We start from the raw sequence: 13589 nt of genomic DNA, 5'->3' as shown, positions 1-13589 counted from the left end.
TTTAAATAGACAAGACAAAGAATACAGTGTTCCAGTAGCATAAATGAAAATATGGCTTGCATCAGTAACTTAACATTCATTTCAAGATTTTTATCTTTGCAGAATAGGTGGTTACCAGAGGGACTTGGCCTTTTAATAGCAAATGCCTTTAATAATGCTAAGTTGAGGATAAAGAGGAAAAGGAAGAAAAGGAAAGAGTGGACTAGTGAATATAGGACAAGAAATAAAATAGGAGAGTATACATGACAGACACATGATCACTGGTGTATGACACAGAGTGAAGAGTCAAAACCAACCAGCAGGAAGCTTAGAGTTGAGAATACCTGGCCAGAACTTCAGTAAGTAGTTTGATCACATAATGAGCCAGATGAGGCCAAGGTTGGGAAAGACCTATAAGATCATCCAGTCCTACCATTCACTTATCAGCAATAGTTCTCACTAAACCATGTTCCTCAACGCAAAATCCAAACATTCCTTGAACACCTCCAGTGTTGGTGACTCCACCACCTCCTTGGGCAGCCCATTCCAGTGCCTGATCACTCTTTCAGAGAAGTAGTATTTCCTAACATCCAGCCTGAATCTCCCCTGGTGCAGCTTGAAGCCATTCCCTCTAGTCCTATCACTAGTTACATGACAGAAGAGGCCAACCACCAGCTCACTACAACCTCCCTTCAGGTAGTTATAGAGAGCAATAATGTCTCCCCTTCCTCTCCAGACTGAACAATCCCAGCTCCCTCAGCCGCTCCTCATAAGACCTGTGCTCCAGACGCCTCACCAGCTTTGTTGCCCTTCTTTGAACACGCTCCAGGGCCTCAATGTCTTTCTTGCAGTGAGGAGCCCAAAACTGGACACAGTACTCGAGGTGCGGCCTCACCAGAACTGAGAACAGGGGGACAATTACTTCCCTGTTCCTGTTGGCAACACTGTTTCTGACACAAGCCAGGATGCCCTTGGCCTTCTTGGCTACCTGGGCACACTGCTGGCTCACGTTCAGCCAAGCATCAGTCAATATCCCCAGGTCCATTTCCTCTACACAGTCTTCTCCAACCACTTTGCCCCAAGCCTGTAGCGTTGCCTGGGGTTGTTGTGGCCAAAGAGCAAGCCCCACCATTCAGTCTTGTTGAACCTCATGTTTCAAATTTGTACTGTTCATCTGAAGAAGAAAAATACTGGAAATGCTACTTTCATTTACAGCTTCTTTTGACTCTTCTGTTCTATCTTGGCTTACCTGTAGTAAAAAAGTTGGGTCAGATAGGCTAAATGCAGATCAGTACAGGCAAGTAGACTAATACATGAACTTTTAATTCCCATAATGTTTGATACAGTACTGTATGTATATTTTTACATGAAAATTGTGCTTTTATCCAAAAGAACATATCAGTTCAAAACCAAAAAGCTCAAAAATAGTGCCAACCTACTTTAAAATTCATTGAAGATAATGGAGAAATAAGTATGACATCACTGTGAAGCAGAAGTCTTTTCCAACAAAAACATGTCACTTCATAGTAAAAGGTTCCCAGAGACAACAGAACCTCACAGGAGGATTTGCTTCATTCAGCAATCATATCCTCCAAGAAAAAAGAAAAAGAAAAGCAGAACTTTAGCCAAGATTCATGTTTCTTTCCTGAACGTTTTATTATTACCTCCACAGAATCATGAAATGGCTTTGGTTGGAGGGGACCATAAAGATCATTTAGTACAGTCCTCCTGCCATGGGCAGGATTGTCAACCAGTTGATCACACTGGTTCCTCACTTTCTACATGTCACCAAGACACAGTCTGTCTAGTTTTAGGAGAAGATCTTGCATCTCTTTCCCTTCTTTTTAGTAGATAGAAGATCATACAGAAACAATTTAATCTATTTCACTTTGATGAGATATTTCAAACAATCTCAGAAGTCCTTTCCAAAATAATACTCTCAGATGTAGCACCTCCTTGCAGTAATTTTCAGTTTTGATCAATCAGAATTTTCCAATACTCTCAAAAAATCCTCCAACAAACTGACCAAGGTGAGAGACGTTTCTACTTACTAATTTCTTCTTTACACTCCAGAATATTCAGTGCAGTGAGCTATCTACAGAAGCACCCTAAAAATGAACATGAGTTCAGCACAATAGAATATGCCTATTTTTCTGGTGCCAATGTCTAACTAGTTTACATGATACAATGTTCCTGTGAGAGAATAATTGTATCATGAGGGTGTTAATACCATTCACTTATCCATTTGGAATCTCTAATGAAAGCTGTTTAGGAAATAAATGGCTAATTATGTTGTACATGCAAAATAATTAAACATTCAGTACACGATATTTAGCAAGGCTGGAGTTTAGTATTAAATATGATATTCATTTTTAATCTGATAGGACAGATTAAACCAATTCAGTGAAAAAAAGAAGAAAATACAGACCACCCATGAGGTAAAAAGCTGCTGGGTAAGCAATTTACTACCAAAATTATTATGTCTGGAAGGCCTCCAGAGAGCTACAGTATTTGCAATTGTATTCTCTCTAGATATTTATCAGCTAGAATGGTAGTGCACAATAGATGAAGTTCATTCACTTAAAACTCACAGTGCCTAATCTTCACAGCCATAATCTATTGTTTGACTCTATTTCACCTTTTCCAAATGAAACAGAACTACACCAGAGGGAAAAGATCCTCTATGGGCATATCTACCCTGCATAATGCAGCATAGCACAGAGATACACCAACCAGCTGGTAAGATCAGGGTAGGTGCAATGGGACTTTGCTCAAGCTGAGCTGAACACCTCTGTTAGTACACCGATACTCTCCTGGGTCTGGAACTGCTCTTTAAGCCTGTGCTTGTATTTCCCTACAGAGTATAATGGAATAATCCAGCAGCCTGTACAGCAGCAAAGAGATATTATTATTGTCACTGGAAGCATTTCTGAATATGGGCTGAATATTCTTCCTAGTATCTTAGCTCTTAAACTATTCACAGGTATCTCAGAAGTGCAGGCTCATCTTGCGATACACTATTACTTCATGTATGTATTCATATTATCTCAGCTAAGCAGTTAACAAAACCAGTACATGGTGATGCTGTGAGATTATAGACTCTTATGTGACATGACTTGCCATCAGAGGTGAAGAAAACATGCCGTACTGAAAGGGCATAGCTTATGCTGACCTTAAAAGCCTTTTTTTAAAATAATTAAAAAATGAGTAAGAGTAATTTAAAAACTTAAGTACTTTGTTCAAGTTCCTTGGTTGTAAATGTTTGAAAGAAAATCACACTCATATCCTGTGAGGAGGGAAGTGTAGTTTTTTGGCCTGCATTTGTGGAAGGCATCCTGTATTTCAACTCCACTTAGCTACCACAGCATGAGTAAAAATTATCTGAGTACAAATGGTCCCAAAGAAAAGGCAAACAGTTGTGTGCAATCTTCAGCAGAAAGTAATGGCTAGGCCTGGAACATGCTGAGTTCTTCTGCAGCAGAAGGATGCTGTTAATCATTCATTCTCCTCTACCCCTTACAAAATTTGTTTCAGAGTAAACAGCAAAGGACTTCAGCTCAGAAGGGCACATAATTTTTGTGTCGCTGATAGTGGATGAATAAATATCACCTTTGAGATACACAGCAATAATTGTTTTATCCCCTTTCCTTTGCTTGATATTCCAAACATTTTCTAAAATTGTAGATATAGCAGACAGTTTCTTGGATGAGTCCATATTAAATTAAAAATGAAATACAATACAATCATAAATGTTACTACTGGGAAAAACCTTCATTTGATCACCTAGATCAATACTCTGCTAACATAGAAGAACAAAATACTAATGAGAACATTGGGTATTTTTCTTACTGCAAGTCCAAAACACTTAACATAAAAATTAGGCAATGACATTTACATGTCCAGACATGGTCATCTTCATATGAAAGAAAATAATACATAAAACTTTCTTGAAGAATGAAGAGAGAAGTGGCCAAAGAAAGAGAAGCCACGGAGCAGTAGGGTCTTGCAAGCAGACTTCAGGCTGATCTCTGTAACCAGCAGTTGCCATTTAATCTTTCACCTTTCCTTATGATACAACACTTTGCACCTGGAACGTCCAGAGCAGTGACATCACACATATTTAAGAAGGAAAGATTAGGGTTGTGCTTGAGCAAACAAGAGCCCACCACAGACCTAAGAATAATCACTGAATCCATAATCCTAGTTCCCACCTCTAAAAGCTGTACTCTCCTAATGAGGCTTTAAACTTAAGGCCTTGAACTTCAGCACAGAATTTTGTTTGGATGAGCAAGTAGGAAAAATGAGGGAAGCACAGCAAATGAAAGCTCAGAAACTGGGAAAACAAATACTTTCTTTCCAAGCTGAGAGAAAAGCACACAAACAGTGAGAAAACAGCATTTCTGGGCGTCCATCTGTTCTCTGGCCCAGATATCCATCATCTATCACTATCTATAAAGCATTAGTAGGGGCAGCAAAGCCAAGGCCTGGAGTAGATATTTCAAAAAATTCTGTTTTCATTTATCAATGTTACTTCTAAGCAATAAGGGAATTTTGTTAAAAACTTCCAATGATTTTTATCTTGACAGTGCCTCTTTAATAACTAAAAAGAACCCATATTAATTATTTATCCTCTTTAAAGTGCATTGAATAGCTTTGTTGAAAATTACACATTTATATTTATAGAACACTGGCACATGTATGGATACGTTCAAAATTCATTATTTATACAGCACTGGCTTCATTTATAGGAATCAAATTCAGTAAATAGAATTGCATACAAGATTCAGCTTTAGAGGAATGAGCACATAGTGAAAAAACAGTGCTAAACAGAAAGCTCTGGTATGTTCACAAATATAACTCCCTCACCTACTAGTTAGCAAAGAAAAGTTCCTAGCAGCAATACCAAGGTAGATGGAAACAGTATAATTGTGTCTGTTCCAACATTCCTGGATTTTCAGTGATTGCATTAGTTCTTCAATTTTGAAATTAATTGTTTTAGTCCATGTGGAGGCTTGTCTTGTTCTTTTAAAAGAGATGGGAAAGAGCTTAAAAAGAAATCACGCAAAAAAAAAAAAATAGAATGGACCTAATCCTGCATTCAAAACTTCTTAATTTTAAGGGTGCATAAGAATAACAGTATGAAAACATATGGAGCAATTCCTTCTAACCGTAGAAAACTTTTCTCCATGTTTGTGAAATGAATATCTTCTCTGTTACGTGGGATTTTTGATGTTGTTAAAGTTCTGAAAAACCCCAAACAACCTTCACCCTGCATTGACAGGTTATATTGAAATTGGCCTGTAAAATACAAACCTTAAACGTTCAGAGGTTTGCAAAGGAAAAAAGCTTAAGGCTGTAATCCTGTTGCCTTGTACCTAGCAAGACAGAATGTAGTCCTATTTTATTCCCATTGTGTTACTAATGTACCATCAATATTTCATGCATGTAATTTCAGATGAGTAAATAGCTTTCTGTAAGTTGCATAATTTGCTCATAATCTCAGTGCGCCTTGTTCCATTTAAGGCTAAGTGCCACCATTTTAAAAATGCCCCAGCAGGAATAATTCTACCCAGCCAAGAACAATCACATCTCACAAAGCCCCTAACTTCTCTTGCGACCACCCACCTTACTGTCACAATAAAATATTTATTCCTGCAAAAATACCAGAACAAAGCCAGGAAAGAGACCCTACCAAACATTTAGCATTGTGAATATGTAGTCACCAGGGGAGTGATGGGAGAGAAAGCAAAAAGCTAAGCTGTGACATATGAGGTGTGCTACGTTTAGGGAGCCTAATGAAACCAAGGGCTCAGCCATTAACCTTCAAGGAAGAAAAGCCAGGCCTACTGCTTTAAAAATTACTGGGACCAATCTTTCACCATGACAAGCATTAGTAATGAATAATTAAGCATTTAATATAATGTTACTTTGGTGAAAAATGATAATTTTACAACTGATAGCCCCTAAATCTATTCAGCATTATTATGGCGCAGTAAAACTGGGAAGAAAGCTTTGGTGAAATGCAAGTTTTTCAGTGGAGGGATTTTTGTGTGCAGGTATGTTTTTTCTGATGGTTGGACTGAAGCAGTTGCAGTTATTAGGTTCAAAATCTTTTCAAAGATGAGCAGTGGTCCTGATGAGAGAATTTCATGAAAAATTTAAAAAGGAAAATTCAACCTGGAACAGTCTCATGTCTCATCTATATCACCTGGGGTCAAACAGTGGTTTTCCTCCTAATATCCAGCTAATGTCAGGGAAATAAATCATTCAGGAGATGCAAATGCTGAAATCGTCCAAAACAAAACTTCAACAATTCGACATAAGAATCCATTTTGATTAAGTGATATTGTTATTTAAAACTTCTTAACAGATGCTATAAGTAAGCTTAGCTCCCCATAACAAAAGAAACATTTGAGTAGTAATTTTTTTGAACTATAAGATGTTTTTGCAGTTTAGAAAACTAAAGAACTACACTGAAGTGTCTCTTCATTGCCATTTCTCTCTTTTCTAGAACCTGATGCTGTTAGCAAGAATTTTTATTGTAGAAAACCAGTTCCGGTGGGTCTCACGAGGACAGGGAGTAAGTATTGCCATCATGAATCAGACCAAATGATACTAGTCTGTTTTAAATTGTTTCAGAAACAACTGTTATAAAACCAACTATCTACTATACAACAAGGAAGCGTTAAATAAAAATTTATATACTGTAGCTAAAAGCTGATGAGAAACCTTTGCTCTTCCTCTAGCAACAGTCTTTACACTTAGGTATGATATTTGCCAATGACATTCAGCGTACATTTGGTTCAACTTCCCCACTAATGGTTACAGGCATTGTAAGTTTTCAGTGTATCATGAATTACCCTTCTGAAATAGAAGGCTAAGAAAAATATCTAGACCCTCAATAAAAGGATTTGTTTTCCTCTCAGTGCAGCTGATTATTCTCATAATGTAACAAAGACTGAATTATCTCACCTTGATGACAAATCTTTCTTTTTGATTTTAAAAACCATTGTGGTGGTAGATTGTAAGGAGTATTTGTGTGCACATGTTTAGAGACACCAATCCCTCAGAAATAAATAGAAATCAGGAAAGAACTCAGTTACTCGCCCGATAATAATTCTGAAGAAATGGCCACCACCTAGTTGCAACAGCTTCTTTTTCTAGGTTTTAAATATGCATCAGCTACAAGAAAATCTACTAAGTAAACTCCTGCTGAAAGTCTGACCTTGAGTAGTTCATAAATGAATGATTAATCCCAGGCTCCTAGAAAGAGAAGAATTACAGTGTTTTCTGAACTGCTAGAAAGCTTTCTAGAAGACTATCTGAAGTAACTAAAGATGTGTTATGAATCCTCTGGAAGATTACTAGCAGGCATCATATTTCTCTTTTTTCTTGCTACTATATTTTTCAAGTTATAAAAGTATATTTGCTGGAGTGAGATTTTCTTCTACAAGATTATTGTTGAAGAACAACAGACACAGCAGCTCCATCATAATTTTATCTTAACTATCACTGTTCCATTTTGCAAGTAATGAAATAGACGCAGTTTGGGGTTATCAACAGATGATAGCCAATAGCGCTACCTCATCTCCATGTAGCCCCATTTACCTTCTTCCTTTATCATCTGATATTATCTGTGTTCTGTCTTCAAAGTTTACCACTGTTATGGCAGCTTATTTCACTGAAATGCCTTGAAAAGAATTCTTTGGTCTGTGAGTGCATTAAGACAAAGCACTTCATGAAGGTGCTTCTGCCTACATCTGGTCATAGGCAAGACACCTGAAAAGGACCAGAGGTGTGGCATTAGTAACTTCACAGATCTGCTTCTCTCCAGTTTCAAATTCCACAGCAGATTCTTTTAAGATATTCACCTCATTTCGCCAGGGTGGGAACTGTATGCTTAGTTTGAGACTGTGCTCTGTACCTCAGTTTAAAATGCCCATTATACCCTCTATATGACTGACCCAAGACCTTAAAATGTTATTTTAGGATACAGTACACTTCAAGATGAGATTTAATGCAGGAAATTGTCCATCTTCTACCAGAAACAAAGTTCTGCTAATAACACTGCAAGGGTTTCTTCTTTTCATTAAGTCTCATGAAAAAAGACTGAAATCTGAAACTCCCAGATAAGCGAGCTCAAAACTGAAGACTTCAAATACTATCCACTTTATTAGCAAACCATAATAAAAAGGACAAAAAAAAAAAATACTCCAGGGATGGAAGAAGAATGTCTATTGTCTCTAGAAAGGGAAGTTAACCTACTCCTGATATTGTGATATGCATTACATTTAAAAAAAATCCTTTCCACTTCTAATCTGAGTTCTCATGCTCAGGTTTTGGCTAACATGGAACCTGGGGCCAGCATCCATATTTTCTTATGGACACCTGTATGGGAACTGTTGAGTCCTGGCCTGAACCACTGATTGATCACCTGGGGAAAGAACCCAGTCAGCCCTCGGAGCATAGGTGAAGGCAGTTCACCTGTGTAACCAAAACGGGTGGAGCCTGGCTGCACCTCTCTTAGACCTCATTTAAGGACTGGCTGCCACTGGGGAAGGATCTCTTTCTGAAGATCCCTCCTTGGTGAAGCTTTGTCCTGTTAATTTAGAATCTTCTGATACAGGTGAGCAATCTTCCCTACCCAGGGAGAAGTGGTGGAATCACTATCCCTGGCAGTGTTCAAGAGGCATCTGGATGAGGAGCTACAAGATATGGTTTAGTAGCTTGTGGTAGTAACGGTGATGGGAGGACTAGATGATCTTGTAGGTCCTTTTCAACCTTGTGATTCTATGATCATCTTTTTCCCTTTCTTTATAGTACTTTTCTATTGTGCCAGTCCTTCCGTCCAGCACTACACCTTTGTTGTAATGCCTTTCCCATTGATTGTAGCAATCAGACAGATCAATACAACACCAAAATAGTGCTCAGAGTTCAAGACCCTAAAAGGACCATTCCATGTCTGCCACCTGTAATTTAAAAACACAGTATTTCCAGACGTTTTCTCCCCAGAGAAATCCTCTTGAAATTCAAGAAAGTATTAAAGCTCAGCATTCATTTTTATTAACCAACATCTAAATCCAAAGTGGATAATCAAAGAAAAATAAATGTTTTTATGACGCTTCCTTCACATTAGAAACTTATAGTGTATAAGTAGACTATCATTGATTTCAAAGTACAAAAACAGATGAAAACCTAACATACGCTACAGGGAACAGGAGAGATTATATTTTCATGTAATTGCAACTCAAAGTTGTTTAAACTTGGGGAAATCTGGTAGACTTCCTATGAAGTTCCTCTCTACTAGGAACTGAGAAAAAATATCAACCAGATAACTCTATTGCTATTAACACCAGAAATCTCTATAAGCATCGTATACTCAAAGAATATTAAGATGTTATAATTATGAAATAAACAAGAGAGTTAGGCAAAGCAAATTATAATAACACAAAAAGAATAGATAGGATGTTTACCCATAACCTGGGCTTGCTTATGAAACTCCAGCAGAGTGGATCTCCAGAAGAGATCCTTCCCCACTGGTAGTCAGCTCTTAAATGGGTCTAGGAGAGGTGGAGCCAGGCTCCACCCCTACTGGCAGTACAGGTTAATTGCCTTCACCCGTGCTCCCATGGCCGACTCATTGCTCACCTCAGGTGATCAATCAGGTTCAGGCCGTGATGCATGTTGTTACAATTCAAGACGAGTGATGACTGGTGAATGTCCATGTTCTTTTATGGGCCAGTGCTCGATGATGTTACTGGAGGCATGCGGTCGTGAGGTACAGGTCCGTCCTATGTTCCATCAGTCCCATGTAGACCATCACCGGGTGTTGCACGTGACCTGACAGTAACACTGGAATGCTTTGATGGCATTTCATTCCTTCCGGTGATCCTGAAGGCTCAAAGACTGACAGGGAGTAATATAGATATTTCAGGGGTACCAGGAGGGGAAGGTCTGCTCTCCAGGGCAAGATATAGGCCGTATTTCTATCCTGTGTCAACACTTCCGCTTGTACTGGGGCATGTCCTAGCCACCTGTACCTCACCTTCTGGCCAGATGTCTGCGGCTGCATAACTACATCAGGCACCAAAGGAGGTGTCCTGATCTGCCATAGGGACATGATGGGGGTACCTTTAGCAATGAAGACTGGAGCGTTGACCACAATATCAGTAGGCCATGTATCTATTACTGGAGGGACTACTGAGCCTTCCACCTCCAACAATCTCCCCCAAGGTGCAAGTAGGCCACACCACTTGGGTCCTACCTACATCTTCCAAGGCCATTTTATTCTATGGGTGCTTGGATCTAAATTCTCAGGGGCAGGGAGCAGAAGATTATTTTCATTACCAATCTGGGGTCTTACCTGATGATCAGTGCCCGTAATTTGGATCCTAAGTGGGGTGGCCCATGTTGTCTGCAACATTCTCAGAGCACTGGGTCTGCCATCTTGGGGTCTTTCATTCAGGTCCCACAAGGTTTCATACAGTCTTTTAGTCCACCCCTGCAGGGACTGGGAGTCTGTCTTCAGGGCAGCTTTAAGAATACCGATATAATGTTCAATGATGCCTGCCCCCGATGGATTACCTGGCAGGTGGAATCGCCATTTGATGTTATTTTCTTCTGCCAGCGCTATATCGTTACACCAGTAAAATGAGTCCCTTGGTTGTTCTCAATGACTTGAGGTGTCCCATAGGCAGACATCAGTTTAGTGAGTGCCTTGATGTTATATGCCTGGTTTGCTTTCGGTACTGGATAGGCCTGCAGTAGTCCACTTGCAGTGTCGACACAGATCAGGGTATATCTCGCACTCTCAGACTGAGGAAGGGGCCCAGTGTAATCGACCTGCCATCGCTGGAGAGGATTGTGTCCTCTAGCAAGATGGGCTGTTGTTTCGGGCAATGATTTCAGTCTCATCTTAGAGCAAACATTGCAATCCTGGCATACCTGGACGATGTCAGGTAGTTGTATGGGCAGTCCCCATGCTTTAGCAGCTGCCCACATTGTCTTTTGTCCTGCATGCCGTAGCTTCTGATGTAACCAACGGGCGATGTTCTCAGACGGTGAATTCTCAATCCATCGAACTTGGGCCAGCGTGTCAGCTTCATCATTTCCCGGTGACTGTAGGGGCTGATGACCAGAAACATGGTAGACAAATATAGTCCTGTGTTTGACTGTATTCCATGTCTAACCACGTGTCTTTGCCCCAGATTGGTCGGGCGTGGATAATCCATTCCTGGGTGGCCCACTGTGCAATCTAAAGTGTGAGCCCCGGTACACAGCCCAACTATCTGAACAGATATTCAGAATACCATCACTGGGTTCCTTGGTTATAATCATCCACACGTCTCGCAGTTCTGCCCACTGGCTGCTCTGACCATCCCCCTCGTCAAACCACATTGTCTCAGTGGAAGGATGGTATGCTATTGCTCTCCATTTGCTCGGGTTGCCCTTGTTGGACCCATCTGTGTACCAGGCATCTTCAGGGATAGGATATTTTCCCTCCTAAACAGGACTCTTCTCTGGTGGAGTGACCAGTGTTTCTTTTGGTGCATCACTGTGATACGTCACTGGGCCTAGGATCTTCTGAAGTTATTCTTTCAAGGGTGATGAAGACAGACTGCTCCTTTGGCTGAGGTAGGCGACCCATCATGCCACTGTTTGTGCTTGAGCCACCCCCGTCTTAGGAAGGTGGGTCAGATCTTTCACCCACCCCTGAATCAGCAGAGTGGTCTTCACTATAACTTCAGCTGTTTGAGTTATTGGCTCTACTGCCTGTAATGCTGAATAGGCAGCCAATAACTGTTTTTCAGTCATGCTGTATCTTTCTTCTGCTCCATGCCAGACCTGAGACCAAAAACCAATGGTGGTCCGAACAGAACTCTGGCATTGCCATAGGCCCCAACCAAAGCCATCTTGAGTAACATGAAGATCCAACTCAGCTGGGAGGGTAGGATCAAATATACCAAATGCCTGGGCTTGTTTAACTGCCACTTTTGCCTGTTGGACAGCATCCTGTTCTGTTTTCCCCCAGTCCCATAGCTGCCCCTTTTTTGTGAGTCTGTACTCACAAAAGTGAGTGGCCTTAGCAGCTGTGCTAGGTGAGGTATAAAGGAACACTAATAACCCAATATACCTAGAAACTCTTGCAGCTGCTTCGATGTTGTAGGGACTAGGAATGCCTGAACCTTATCTATGACAGCACTGGGTAGTACTTTGGTCTTTCCTGACCAAACCACTCCCAGGAATTTTACGGACAGGCCTGGGCCTTGCACCTTTTGGGGATTTATAGCCCATCTCCTCTGTTGCAAATAGGCAGTTAATGAATCTGCCGCCTGCCCTACTGTCTCCAGTGAGTCAGATGTCAGCAGGAGATCATCGATACAATGATATAGGTTAACATCATCAGGTTTTTTCCAATCAGCCAGGTCACACGCCACTGGATTGTGACAATATGTTGGTGAATGCATGTACCCTTGTGGAGGACCTGAAAGATCCACTGCCTGCCTCCCCATGTAAACACAAACTGATCTTGCAATTCCTCAGCAATTGGGATACTGAAGAACACATCTGCTAAATCTAGGACACAATGATAGGTTTTTATTTCCCTACTTAATGTATCCATTAGGGAGGCAATATTGGGTATGGCCGCATGAATAGGCGGCGTGACCTTATTTAATTCTCTGTAATCCACTGTCATTCTCCACATGCTATCCAACTTTTGCATTGGCCATATGGGGGAATTATATGTGCTGTGTGCAGGTCTTATAATGTCCACTTTTTCTAATTCCTGCACCGTTCTCGATATTTCATCTTGCCCACCCAGGAGTCTATAGTGCCTTACATTAGTAATCCGGTGCAGTTTCAGCAGGCAAATAGGCCCATGGTTCATATGGCCTCTTAATATTGCCTGCACTGCCCAGATACTGATACATCTCTGTCAAAGTCTGAACTCTCCCACAGTTGTCTGGAGAGCCAGGCCCCATAGAATATCTATGTCCAGGATGTATTCTTGCACTAGGGCAATAGACACCTTATACTCCTGGGGAGGGAGATGCCCAACCCCCAGTTTAAACCATGTTTGGCTGACAGGAATAGTCTGTCCCCTTAAACCACCAATCATCACTCTGTCTTCATCAAATTTGGTCAGATCCCCGTAGATAATTGCTTCTGCTCAAGTGTCCACTAATGCCATAACTCTCCAAATATTTTTTTGGGGACCAATAAATCGTTAATTCTACACAGGGCCTCCAGTCCCATCTGGAGGCCCTAGGGGAACTAGCATCCCTCATCACGCCATGAATTGTGCTATGGCCAATTCTTTTGCTTCCAGTGGCTCAGGCATCATGGCCTGAGACACCTGAGGCAGCTTTTTTTTTCCTATTAGGAACAATGAAATCTTCTAGGTTCCATGTCATTGTTGGTATTCTCTCTATAACTCTTACCCTTGGTTTCTTAGGGTAGTTCTGAAATTTTTGGTTGTTCCTTTAGTTGTCTCCAAAGCTGGAGAAGGACATGGTTGGGCTGGCAGTCGATCTTAGCAAATTGGACCCCAGCCCAAATTAAATCATTAAATATTTGTTTCTGGGAGACTCTTGTGGGTCCCAATTGAG

Source organism: Phasianus colchicus, chromosome 2, assembly GCF_987193195.1.
Source record: "Phasianus colchicus chromosome 2, bPhaCol1.hap1.1, whole genome shotgun sequence".
Lineage (NCBI taxonomy): Eukaryota > Metazoa > Chordata > Aves > Galliformes > Phasianidae > Phasianus > Phasianus colchicus.
Note: the sequence above shows the minus strand (reverse complement) of the source record.